Source organism: Lathyrus oleraceus, chromosome 4, assembly GCF_024323335.1.
Source record: "Lathyrus oleraceus cultivar Zhongwan6 chromosome 4, CAAS_Psat_ZW6_1.0, whole genome shotgun sequence".
Lineage (NCBI taxonomy): Eukaryota > Viridiplantae > Streptophyta > Magnoliopsida > Fabales > Fabaceae > Lathyrus > Lathyrus oleraceus.
The window spans coordinates 375,684,884-375,697,338 of record NC_066582.1 but is presented as its reverse complement, the minus strand read 5'-3'; positions in this window follow the sequence as shown (position 1 = coordinate 375,697,338).

Below are 12,455 nucleotides of genomic sequence, written 5' to 3'. Positions count from 1 at the left end.
TTTTCAACTTGAAAACCAGATTTAGGAACATACTGAACTGAAGCAGAAAAACCAACCTGCCTGTTGTTCAGTATATGCTGTCCACGATGAATGTCAAGACATTCTTATTGACATTCAACCAGAGGGCTATGTATCAGGTCTGTTATTAATTTGATTGGCAGACTGCCATACAAGCTTTGATATGGCATGCATGATCATAACATACAGAAGGAAAACAAACACAGGAAATTGTTAACCCAGTTCAGTCCAACATGACCTACATCTGGGGGCATACCAAGCCAGGAAGAAGATCCACTATTAGTAGTATCAATTCAGAGTTAAACTCACCCGCTTACAAGTCATCACTTAATCCCTACCCAATGCAATCTATACCTAGGAACTCCTAGATAGAAACCTCCAGTTTCCATTCCTATCACTACAAATACAATGTAATGTTCAAACACCTTGAACTAGCTTCACAACTTCATTCAAGAACATAATCACTCTTGCCTACAGGCTTTGAGTTACAAAAACTCTCAACTTTTACAACTGAGAAACACAGGGTAACCTTCCCACAGATTGGGAGGTTTACCTCACACACACCCCTAAAAATTCATTCTAAGAGGCTTACAAAAACTAGGTTACAATCAGCTATTTATAACCTAATTACCCAACTGGATTTGGGCCTTCAGAAATCGCAGCAGACTTGTTCTTGGCTGTTACAACTTCAGCAGAAAAATTCTGCTACAAACAAGGTCTTCAAGTTCCTAAACTCTCTCCATATATATCTCCATATTTAGAGCCTATATATATTCTGATTGAGTCTTCAAGACCTCCACAAGGGAGTTAGGATATTCACCAGATATCCTTGCTGATCCCAGAAAATATACTGAATTAATTAATTCAGTTTTCTACACATGTGCGATGTCACAGACCTGATGTCGTGACATCGTACATGACATGTTGGTCCAGATGTTGAATTTCTTCAACCCAACATATTAAAACAACAGAGGTGGTTACATTATTTGTTTTCTAAAATTAATGCCAATCCTGAGGTATTAACATGTAGGGGTAGATTATTTAATTATAGATTTTAGCCAATAGGCCGTCTATCCGATTCCTGTTGTAGTGAAAAAAATTCTTTTTCGAAAATATGCAAATTAAATAGAGTCGGATAAGCCGCCTCTACAAAAGTTAATTGAAAAAATGTATCATTAGCATCGGACAAACCGACTCTAAGTAATTAAATAGAATATATTTATGAATATATAGAGTCGATACGATCGACGCTACAATTATTTGCAATATTTTTTTAATTAAAAGGTTTTCAGCGTAGATTTGACCGACTCTAATAGCGTCGATGTCGGGGACCAACACTAATGCAGGAGGCTAAAATACATTTTTCTAATAGTGAACGAAGGTTTGAAAAATACCAAATTCGATTTCTTGTGAAAACAATGCTTGGCCAGTGTATGACCTTTCAGCATGAGCTCTGGGTTACTAGACCCCTTTCCTCTAAAAACCCGAGTGAAAAAGAAAACTCAATTGAATTATGTTTTAAATGTCTCTAGTTCAATTTTAAAAACATACTTTTATTTTGATTTTCTTTACATACAATCAAAATTATATACAATTTTAAATAACATTTTTTTATAGATTTTATGTATTTTTCTTTTATTATCAATTTATATTATTGACAGAATTAAATTACAAAGAAATAATAAAAAAATTGGTTAGTCTTACATTTTTTTGGGAATTCATATTGATCATGTGAACATTAAAACAGTCACATTATCGTTATGAGTAATGTATATAAAAAACAATAATATTTTCAATACTTGCAAATAATTTTCATTATCAAAAGAAAAAATGTGCCAACAACATTTTATTTTAAGACACAAAATCAAAGTTTTGCCATTTTAACTGTTGTTTCCAGTATAATTATATTATGTGCATTTTCTAAGCAAATTTTATACATTTATATGCTATCACATTACCATAAATATGTGTATGTAGTTTTTTTTTTAAAAATATATTATTATATGATTAATATTATTAAAGTTGTTTATAGTTAGTTTGAAATTCTTATAATTTTAAACTATTGAATGTATAAATATATTTAGACAACCTTAACTTTTAAAATAATTTTTGACATAAGATCTAAACTTATTTAACATGATAAAGATATATCAGAGATGGATTAAAGATTTTAACAACAGAAAAAAATCTATCGAATAATGTTCTCCTCTTTTTAACTATTTATAAGAAAAAATACATGTTTTTCTTGTTATAAATAATAAAAAAAATATAAACTTTATTTGATTAAAAATTTAATTTTAAAATTAAATATTTTTCAATATAAAATTAAAGACAAATTGAATTTAATTTATTCTTTTTCTTTTTATTTTAAAAAACAACATCCAATAAAAAACGTGTTTATATATTTTCATAAAATATATTTTAAAAAAACATTTTTTTTAATATTTTACCTTTTACTTATAAATAGTTAAAGGGGAAATAAATCGTATAATTACATAGCAATTTCTAATTTTTTTCTCTATTATTGCTATGTAATTATACGAATTCATGGCAATTTTTTTTCTATAAATAAGATGAAAAAAAAACACCCATAACTTGAAGTAGTTTTTTTGTGAAAAACTAAATTCCATTATTTAAAGTATAAGGAAATTGTTACTAAATTCCATTATTGCTGTAACCGTTTCTTCTCATCCTAATTCTAGAGTGTGGATAGTTATTGTTGTTGTGGTTTTTTAGTAAATATAAATTATATAAAGGGCAAACTTGGAAGAAAAATAAGCCACACCAAAATCCCCTATCCCCTTTATAGATAGTAATAGATGAAGCAAATAAGGATGTCTTGGGTCACAAGATTTCAATCTCAATTTTGGGTCTTATCTTCAAATATTTGGCCCAAATAAAAAATTAATAAATAATAAAAATGAAATTAAATAAAGTAGTGAAATTGTAAAAATAAAATTAAATATTTAGCATTTAATATTATATTTTTCTTCAAATCTTGTGAATTCACCTAGTCCTATAAAAAAAATACACAAACCTTGTGAATTAGAGAGAGAGTGAGAGTTAAGAGATGATATAATGATAGTGGGAATGGTTATTTATAGAAGCTATTGTTGAGACTTTTTGCTTCAAATACCCTATTTTTGAAAAACAATTCCTAATATGCCCCTTTTTGAAAAATATTTCCCAGTCTGCCCCCTTTTTAGTTGGGCCTCGTCACTTGGTTTGACGAGGGGTTGTTAAAAATTTTTTGGCATGTGGCCTCGTCACTTGAAGTGACGAGGTGTTAAAGGATTTTTTTTTTAATATTTATATTAAATAGTAATAATAATTAATATAATTGTTTTTTAAATATTAAATCTATATTAAATTAATATAATTGATTTAATTAAAAATAATAATAATTTTTTTATAAAAAAATATTTAAAATAAATAGTAAATAATTTATAATAAATTGTAAATAGTAAATAATTATTATTATTATTATTATTATAATAGTAATCTGTGACATTATTATTTTTGAAATATGAATAATAAAAATGAATAATTTTTAGAATATTAATAATAGAAATAGTTGGTGTTTTATATATTAATAATAAAATTGTTAATATTTAATAAAATTGTTATCAATAAAAACTATAATTATTTATAATTTATTTAAATCAATTAAAAATTATCACAATTATATCAATTAAAAACTATAATTATCACAATTATATCAATTAAATCAATTAAAAACTATAACTACAATTATATAATTAAATCAATTAAAAACTATAATTATTTACTATTTCAAATATAATTATTTACTATTTAATAATAATATCACAATTTCCTTATTATCATTAAATATAGAATTAATATTTAATGAAATATAGAATTAATATTTAAAAAACAATTACATTAATTATTATTATTTTTAATTAAATCAATTATATTAATTAAATATAGAATTAATATTTAAAAAACAATTATATTAATTATATTTAGTATTTAATATATTATTTAAAATATAAATTAAAAAAAAACGAATTCCTTCAATGCCTCGTCACTTCAAGTGACGAGCTTACAAGCCAGAAAAAATCCTTCAGCCCTTCGTCAAACCAAGTGACGAGGCCCCACTAAAAAAGGGGTAGATTGGGAATTTTTTTTCAGAATGGGGTATATTGGGACAATTGTTTCAAAATGGGGGCAAGGCAGGAAATTACTCCTATTGTTGACACTTTTATTTGTGACCGTTACGTGGGACGAAACAAATAAGGATATCTTGGATCACAAGATTTCAATCTCTATTTTAAGGATTTGTTATTAATGAAAAGATTTTTAAGGATTTGTCATTAATGAAAAGATTTTTAAGGTTTTGTCATTAATGAAGCAAATAAGGATGTCTTGGATCACAAGATTTCAATCTCTATTTTACACCTCATCTTTAATTATTGACCCAAATGAAAAAGTCAATAAATAATAGGACAACTATATATAACACCCCTAAATTTTTTTTTTGACATTTCCTCATTTTAGTTTTTAATATTTCATTTTCTCTCCAATTTTGTGAACTCACCTAATTCTATAAAAATAAAATATACAAACGAAAAAATCAAAAATTAAAAACGTGTGAATTGCCTCTTACGGACCACTTCTTTTAGTTCACTAGTTTAACTGTTTGAATCCTAAGTAAAAAAATGTGTTTCCTTCAAAGTTTTATCATTAATAGTGTATTCAACTTACCATTTAAAGATATCCAATCTTTTTTTTTTGGATTCTTTAACTTTCTATCATGTTTTGAATAATAAGTGAGGTAAAGTTTTTACAAGGTGGTTTATATTCAAGATCTGGTGATACAGGTTCAAGTTTCAACTTCGAAATTGCTTCATGTGTCAATGTTAAAACTTATGTTTTTAAATTAAAGCTTTGGTCTTGAGTAGTAAGGCTTTCCTCTAATACTCTATTGTATGCCTTAGCTTCCTAGTTTTTGCTTTCATGACATATATTCCCTATTAGATATACCTCCATTATGTTATGAGGAAATTGTTCAAACGGACATTCTTTAATGTTTTCATCAATTATGTCGAATCTACAACAAAAATATTTAAAGTAGGGCTTTTCATAAGTTTGGATAGTAAAAACTTGATATTTTTGTTACCTACTACAAATGTAAGCTTCCCATGCTTAACATTTATGACGTCTCCAACACTGACGATAAAGGATTTTTGTAATAGGATATGGATTTGTGCATCCTCTTCCATTTCCATTATAACAAAATTTGTGGGAATGATAAAATGTCCCATCCATAATGACACATCTTCTAAGATTCCTACTAGATATTTAATAGACTAGACTGCTAATTGCAATGAGATATCATTACTACAATAATACTCTTTATGATAGCTTTCACTTCAATCCTCCGATAACTGAGGTATATGTCCCAATAGCGGTATCATATTTTTAAATATATACAACATATACCATCGGTTATTCCCTAAACTGAAGGAATATAACTACGAGAAATTTGCTTCGAATCCTAGTTACTGCATTTTATATTTTATTTTTATTTTTAATTAGTTTAAGGTCACATGACGCTTTTTTTAACTTTCTATCATGTTTTGAATAATAAGTGAGGTAAAGTTTTTACAAGGGGGTTTGTATTCAAGATCCGGTGGTACAGGTTCGAGTTTCAACTTCGAAATTGCTTCATGTGTCAGTGTTAAAACTTCTGTTTTTAAATTAAAGTTTTGACCTTGAGTAGTAAGACTTTCATCTAATACTCTATTGTATGCCTGAGCTTTCTAGTTTTTGTTTTCATGATAGATATTCCCTATTAGATATGCATCCATTATGTTATGAGGAAATTGTTCAAACGGGTATTCTTTAATGTTTTCATCAATTATGTCGAATCTACAACAAAAATATTTAAAGTAGGATTTTTTCATAAGTTTGGATAGTAAAAATTTGATATTTTTGTTACCTACTACAAATGTAAGCTTCTCATGCTTAACATTTCTGACGTCTCCAACAACTTGCGATAAAGGGTTTTCCTAATAGGATATGGGTTTTTGCATCCTCTTCCATTTCCATTATAAAAAAAATTGTGGGAACGATAAAATGTTCAATCCTTAATGACACATCTTCTAAGATTCCTACTAGATATTTAATAGATCACACTGCTAATTGCAATGAGATGTCATTACTACAATAATACTCTTTATGACAACTTTCACTTCAACCCACCAATAACTGAGGTATATGTCCCAATAGCGCTATCATATTTTTAAATATATACAACATATACCATTGGTTATTCCCTAAACCGGAGGAATATATTTTTAATTAGTTTAAGGTCGCATGACGCTTTTTTTTATATTATTATTTTATTTGTATTATCCTCTATTATATTGATCAATCGATTGGTGATATCTTTTGTATCAATATCTTTAATATTTTTGTATTATTTTTAATTATTAATTAATTTATTACTGCAATTGCTTCTTAAAATCGGCGTGATAGTTAATTTAAATGAGTTCCTAGAATATGACGCTATATGAAACTTTTATATATTTTATTACTTTTTAATTAATATATTTCATTAGTTTGCCTAAAAACCGACGTGTTTGATCTTTTGTATGTATATTTTAGAGAACTAAACTCTAACTTTTCATTTACCTATCAACAAACACTCAAACTTCATCTATCTTAAAAAAACTAGAAGATTTTCATCAAACTCTTCCATCATCAACTCGAACATCATCTATTTTTAACATTAACTCTTCCAACATCAACTCGAACATCATCTATTTTCAAAGCTCGTTGAAACTTCTTCATCACGTTTAAGGTACATAACTCACCACTAAAATGTTAATCTCTCATATAAATGGTAATACCATTGAAATATTGTTTGAAATGTTATTAAAAACATAGTTACCACTGAAATATTGTTCGAAATGTCCATCGAACTCAAACCGTTACCACTTGTATGTTTTTATCATAACTTGTATTTCGATTTTGGTTTAGTTGTTTTGAAATATAATACCATTGAAATGCAATACCACCGAAATGTAAGACAACTAAGATGTTTTAGTTATTATAATCTGACTGTGATTTAGTTGTTATAGTCCGAACTAAAAAAAATGCACTAAAAAAGTGCAGGATGTGTGCGTGTTAAATCTAGGATCTTTATATCTCGGTATTGTCGATACACAGTAAATATGTAACATCTTACCAATTTTTACTAATAAAACTATATATAAAATTTCTAGCATATAAATGTCAATAATTGAATTAAATATAAGTGAACTGATACCATAAGCGTTCAATCTTTTTAGGATAAACCAACTGGATATGTATGTCGGAACTGATACTGTAAGCATTAAGTCTTTTCAAGATAAAATTATATACTCCCTCAGTCTCAAAATAATTATCATTTTAGCCTAAAAAATTTGTCCTAAAATAAGTGTCGTTTTACTTTTTAATTGCAACATTAATTCATTTGTACTAATTTTATCCCTAATTAATATTGTCTGCGCTACTCTCAAGGCATTAAATTTCACTCTGCATTTATGACAATGCATGTAACCTTAAAAAACTTTTATTTTGAGACGGAGGGAGTATAATGTTTCTAGCATTCTTAACGAAACTCTCAGTATCTTGAACAAAACACTTATGATAGGTTTAGTCTTTTTCAGGATAAATCAACTGGATATGCCTGCCGAGACAAATTCTCCCTTACCATGAGTGTAGTTAGATATATCAAAACATCATATATAACTTATACAAATATATAACTTCATACTGTTGTTTTGCAAAATGCAGCCAATCTAAAAGGAATAATAGTAAGTATTTCTGAAATTTACTAGTCATTGTTCGGTATACTTGAGCTTGTTTCTCTTTAAGTATCTATTGTAGCGTATGACAAATAAAACCATCTCTTCTTGTTTATTAGCTTCGTCAGAGTTATCACTTTCTTCCTTTGACTTCTTCCTTTTAGATTACGAAGCTTTCAAAGAAAGATATTGTTTCTCTTCTTTACCTTTCTCTTTCTTTTTCGACTTTTCTTCGCTATCGGCGAGTTGTTTCAGTTCATTCTCATGCTTGACTAACTTTCCAAACAATTTTGTAATATCCAAAGTACTAAGATCATTAGATTCTTTTGTAGTGGTAACCTTTGGTTGCCACTCCCTGCATATAGATCTCAATATTTTGTTAGTACAACCTTTATTAGAAAAGGTTTTACACAAGCTACTTAGTTTGTTGATTAAGTGGATGAATCTAGTTTTCATATAATCCACAGATTCACCGGATTCCACACGAAATAGTTCAAACTCCTCTGTAAACATATTGATTTTATAATCCTTGATGTAATATGTTCCCTCATAGAGAGTTTGGAGAGAGTACCACATACCTTTAACGCTCGTATGATGTGAAATTGAGTAGTATACTTTCGCGCTTAAAGTGGAGATAAGTATGTTCCTCTCTTTCAAATCATACAAAGCCTTTTTGGTCTCATTATCTGTCCAATCCTTAGGATGTTTAACAAGATCATCATCACCCGTAGGGATAAATAGTCAAATCTAGGGTTCCCTAGACCCTATTTCCTACATATTTTGTCATATGAAAATGATTCCAGGAGAAACGTTACTCTTTATGACATTCCAAACATCTTTCATGTTGGCATCAAGATCTAATTTTTCTTGGAAAGTTAATTTTGTTTATGAAAGATTATAGGTCATTTCGTAATTTAATCACCAATTCAACTCTATTAGGTACCAATTCTAACAAAACCCGAGCTTACGTAATAAATTGCTACCAATTGAATAAACCATAAATTACGTTAGAATTGAAATATCTAAGCATACAAATCCTATGAAAATTAAATGTAAGAATAAGAGAGAGAGAGAGAGAGAGAGAGAGAGAGAGAGAGAGAGAGAGAGATGACACCGAAACTTATAATGCTTCGGCATTCATCCTCATATTCAAGAATCAGACATACAAACATATTAAATAAATTATATATTACTAGTTGCTTCTATTACTAATTACTCATTTTGGGTTTTACTTATGGATACTTGACTTATGGATCCTGTCAATGTTTTGGTTTTAACCATTACAAATTACTAAATTTGGACAATGTAATTACTATATATGTACCATCAGGATGCTGGTCTCCAAATTGCATGAGTGCATCCAACCAAAACCACATTAAAAATAGAAGCATTAATATTAAAAGAATAAAATAACTTATAAGGCTTGTTCTCCAATAACTATTGTCAGGATCTGAATGAAATACATCCTAACAGACCTCGTCTACTTGAGTACCAATCAGAACAGAGAAATCTTTAATCTTTTCATATAATTCAAAATAAAAACTGAAGTAAGGTTATGAAACTTCACAAAATTCAGCTTTTTTTTCAACTTATTAGAAACTTCACCTCTTTCAATATTCACAAACAAAATCACTTTAAACATATGCGGTGTAACACATATTGACACAAAAAACAGGTTTGCACACAAAGACATATCACATATATGTTTTATGTAGAACCTATACTAACAAACAAAACTCCAAGACACATGATGTATCATAGGTAATAGTAACCCAACAAAAACTTACCTTAGAGGGCTTGAAGGAATGTTTTATAGTTCAGTTCAGTTTCCAATAACCATTTCAATAAAAATACACTTAATTGTTAAAATGGTTTCAATTGAGTGTATAAACAGTTTGCAATTATAAATCAATTTTATAATTTAAACTCTTTTAAAACCATCTTTTTTAGTTTTATAAAAAAATAATTTAAATTCAATTTGAACTTTTTTTAATTCTTTTTTTTATAGAAAAAATTGAATTTTTAATTTTTTCCGAAGAAAAAAATAGGAAAATTCAGAATAAATATTTTTAAAACTTTTGGCGAAAAATATTTTTTAAAAAAATATTTTTTAATTATAATTTTTTGGGAAAAATTCAGAAAAAAAAAGTTCGAATTTTTTTTTTTGAAAAAAATAAAAAGTTATATTTTTTTTCAATAGAAAAAGTTTCAGAATAATAAATTTTAAAATTTGAAGAAAAAAATTTCATTACAAAATTTTTTTTATTCCGAAATTTTTATTTTTCAAAAAAGAAATATTTTTCCAGAACTTTTCTATTTCAAAAAACAATAATTTTTTATTTTTCTAAATTTTTTTTTATTTTATATTAATTTATATTTTTAATGAATAAATTTTTTTTTTCAATTTTTTATTTATTTTATGGAATACAAAGTATTTATTATTCATATTTTTTTTCTAAAAAAACTATATTTTTTAAATAATTTTATTTATAATTTTCAATAAAATATTTTTAATTTTTCATAATTACAAATATTTTTTAATTTCTATTTTTTTTCACTCTCAATAATTCTTCTTCTTCTTTTTGTAAAAAAAACTTATTTATATAATTAAATCAGTTTATAAAAGAAAACTGGTTATGAATCGATTTTAAACTGAATTATAATTGTTTGAATTAAATAGTTCAGCTCATTAACCATTCAAGTGGTTCAGTTATTTTATGGTGCAATTTAATTTAATTTAGTAATATAGTTTGGTTAACCATATTTTTGCACACCCCTAATTGTGGTGGTGGTGATGGTGACCCGTTTGGTGATTAATTGACCATGATGGATGAATTCTTGATCTTCTTGGAACGTTGCCGATAGGAAAATCATAGAGAATAGTTTCATCTATCACAGTCACGGTTAGTGAAGTTAATCTTGATGAGACGATGTTGTGGTTGTGAGACATTAATCTTGTTGGAACATTGTTGTGGTTGTGAGGCATGTTGGTGATATGAGAATAAAAAAGAAGAGCTTGATCGATCACAGACCAAGGTGACCAAGGTGGTGTTCTTGTTGGGTGGTGGTGGTGAGACATGGTACGAGAATTAAAGAGAACATACACAGGTAACACTTTGTGGAGTAGTTTTTACAAGTGGTTTGTATTCAAGATTCAGTGGGACATGTTCGAGTTTCAACTTCAAAATTGCTTCATGTGTCAATGCTAAAACTTATGTTTTTAAAATTAAAGTTTTGGCCTGTAGTAACAATTTCATCTAATATTTTTTTGTAGGCCTTAGCTTCCTTGTTTTTGCTTTCATGACTAATATTCCATATTAAATATGCCTCCATTATGTTATGAGGAAACTGTTCAAACGAGCATTCCTTAATGTTTTCATCAATTATGTTGAATTTACAACAATAATCTTTTAAGTAGAACTTTTCATAAGTTTGGACACAAAAAACTCGATATTTTCGTAGCGCCATTGTAAGACCCCTAAGATCCCTTATGCAATCTCATAAACTTTGCATTGGCATTGGGATCACACATTGGTATCCCCCTCATCTATCATTCATTGGGTTTGCATTGGAAAAGATCACCAAGCATATTTGACTGTATCATACTTTCTTTTCTTTGTTTACTAACCAAAAATCCAAAAATATGTCTAGTGTAGCTTTGTTTCTTTTGTAGGTAGTGTGTGTGTCCACCTGTGCCTCACCAAGCTCACAACTAGGGTTTGAGACCCTCGATGCAAGGGATCAAGCAAGCAAATATCCACATTGGTTCTAAGCATCATATATGGATCCCCATGTTCTTTATTTATCATTTTGATCAATAATTCATCAAGAGTTTGAAGCTTGTTTATCAAGGAAGCCCTAATTCATTTGGGTATCTTGTGTGCCTTCCTTAGTAAGTTTCCTTAGCATTTGGTCAAAGACATCAAGGTATACTTCATTTTACATCATCATAAGCATATATTATCCTCCATGAGACTCTAAGAGCAAAGGAACTTCAAGTTTCCAAGTTGGTTCAAGGAGGTTGACCAGAAAAGTCAACTAGTCAAATCTAGGGTTCCCCAGACCCTATTTCCCACATATTTTGTCATATGAAAATGATCCCAGGAGAAACGTTACTCTTTATGACATTCCAAAAATCTTTCATGTTGGCATCAAGATCTAATTTTTCTTGGAAAGTTAATTTTGTTTATGAAAGATTATAGGTCATTTTGTCTGTACCCTAGATAGAAGGTCAACTTCCAAGAACCATAACTTCCTCAATTTTTATGATACAAAGATGATCTAAGTTTCATTATAAATTTAAAGATGTTTTCTTAAAATTTTCTTCTTTGATAAAGATCAAATTCCACTTGCAAAGTCATGTGGCATGAGGAAACATTATACGTCCATTTTGGTCCTTATCATTGAACAAGCAATTTTCCTCAACTTCTAAAACCCATACCTCTATCATGCAAGCTCCAAATGGTGTCAAATTTGTGATCAAAATGAAGGTAATAGAAATATTTACAACTTTGTATAAGTAACCAAAGTAATTTGAAGCTCATATCAATAGTTTTTCAAGGTGGAAAAATGGTTCATTTGACTTTTAACTTAGAAAATTTCTAAGTATGTTTGATTCCT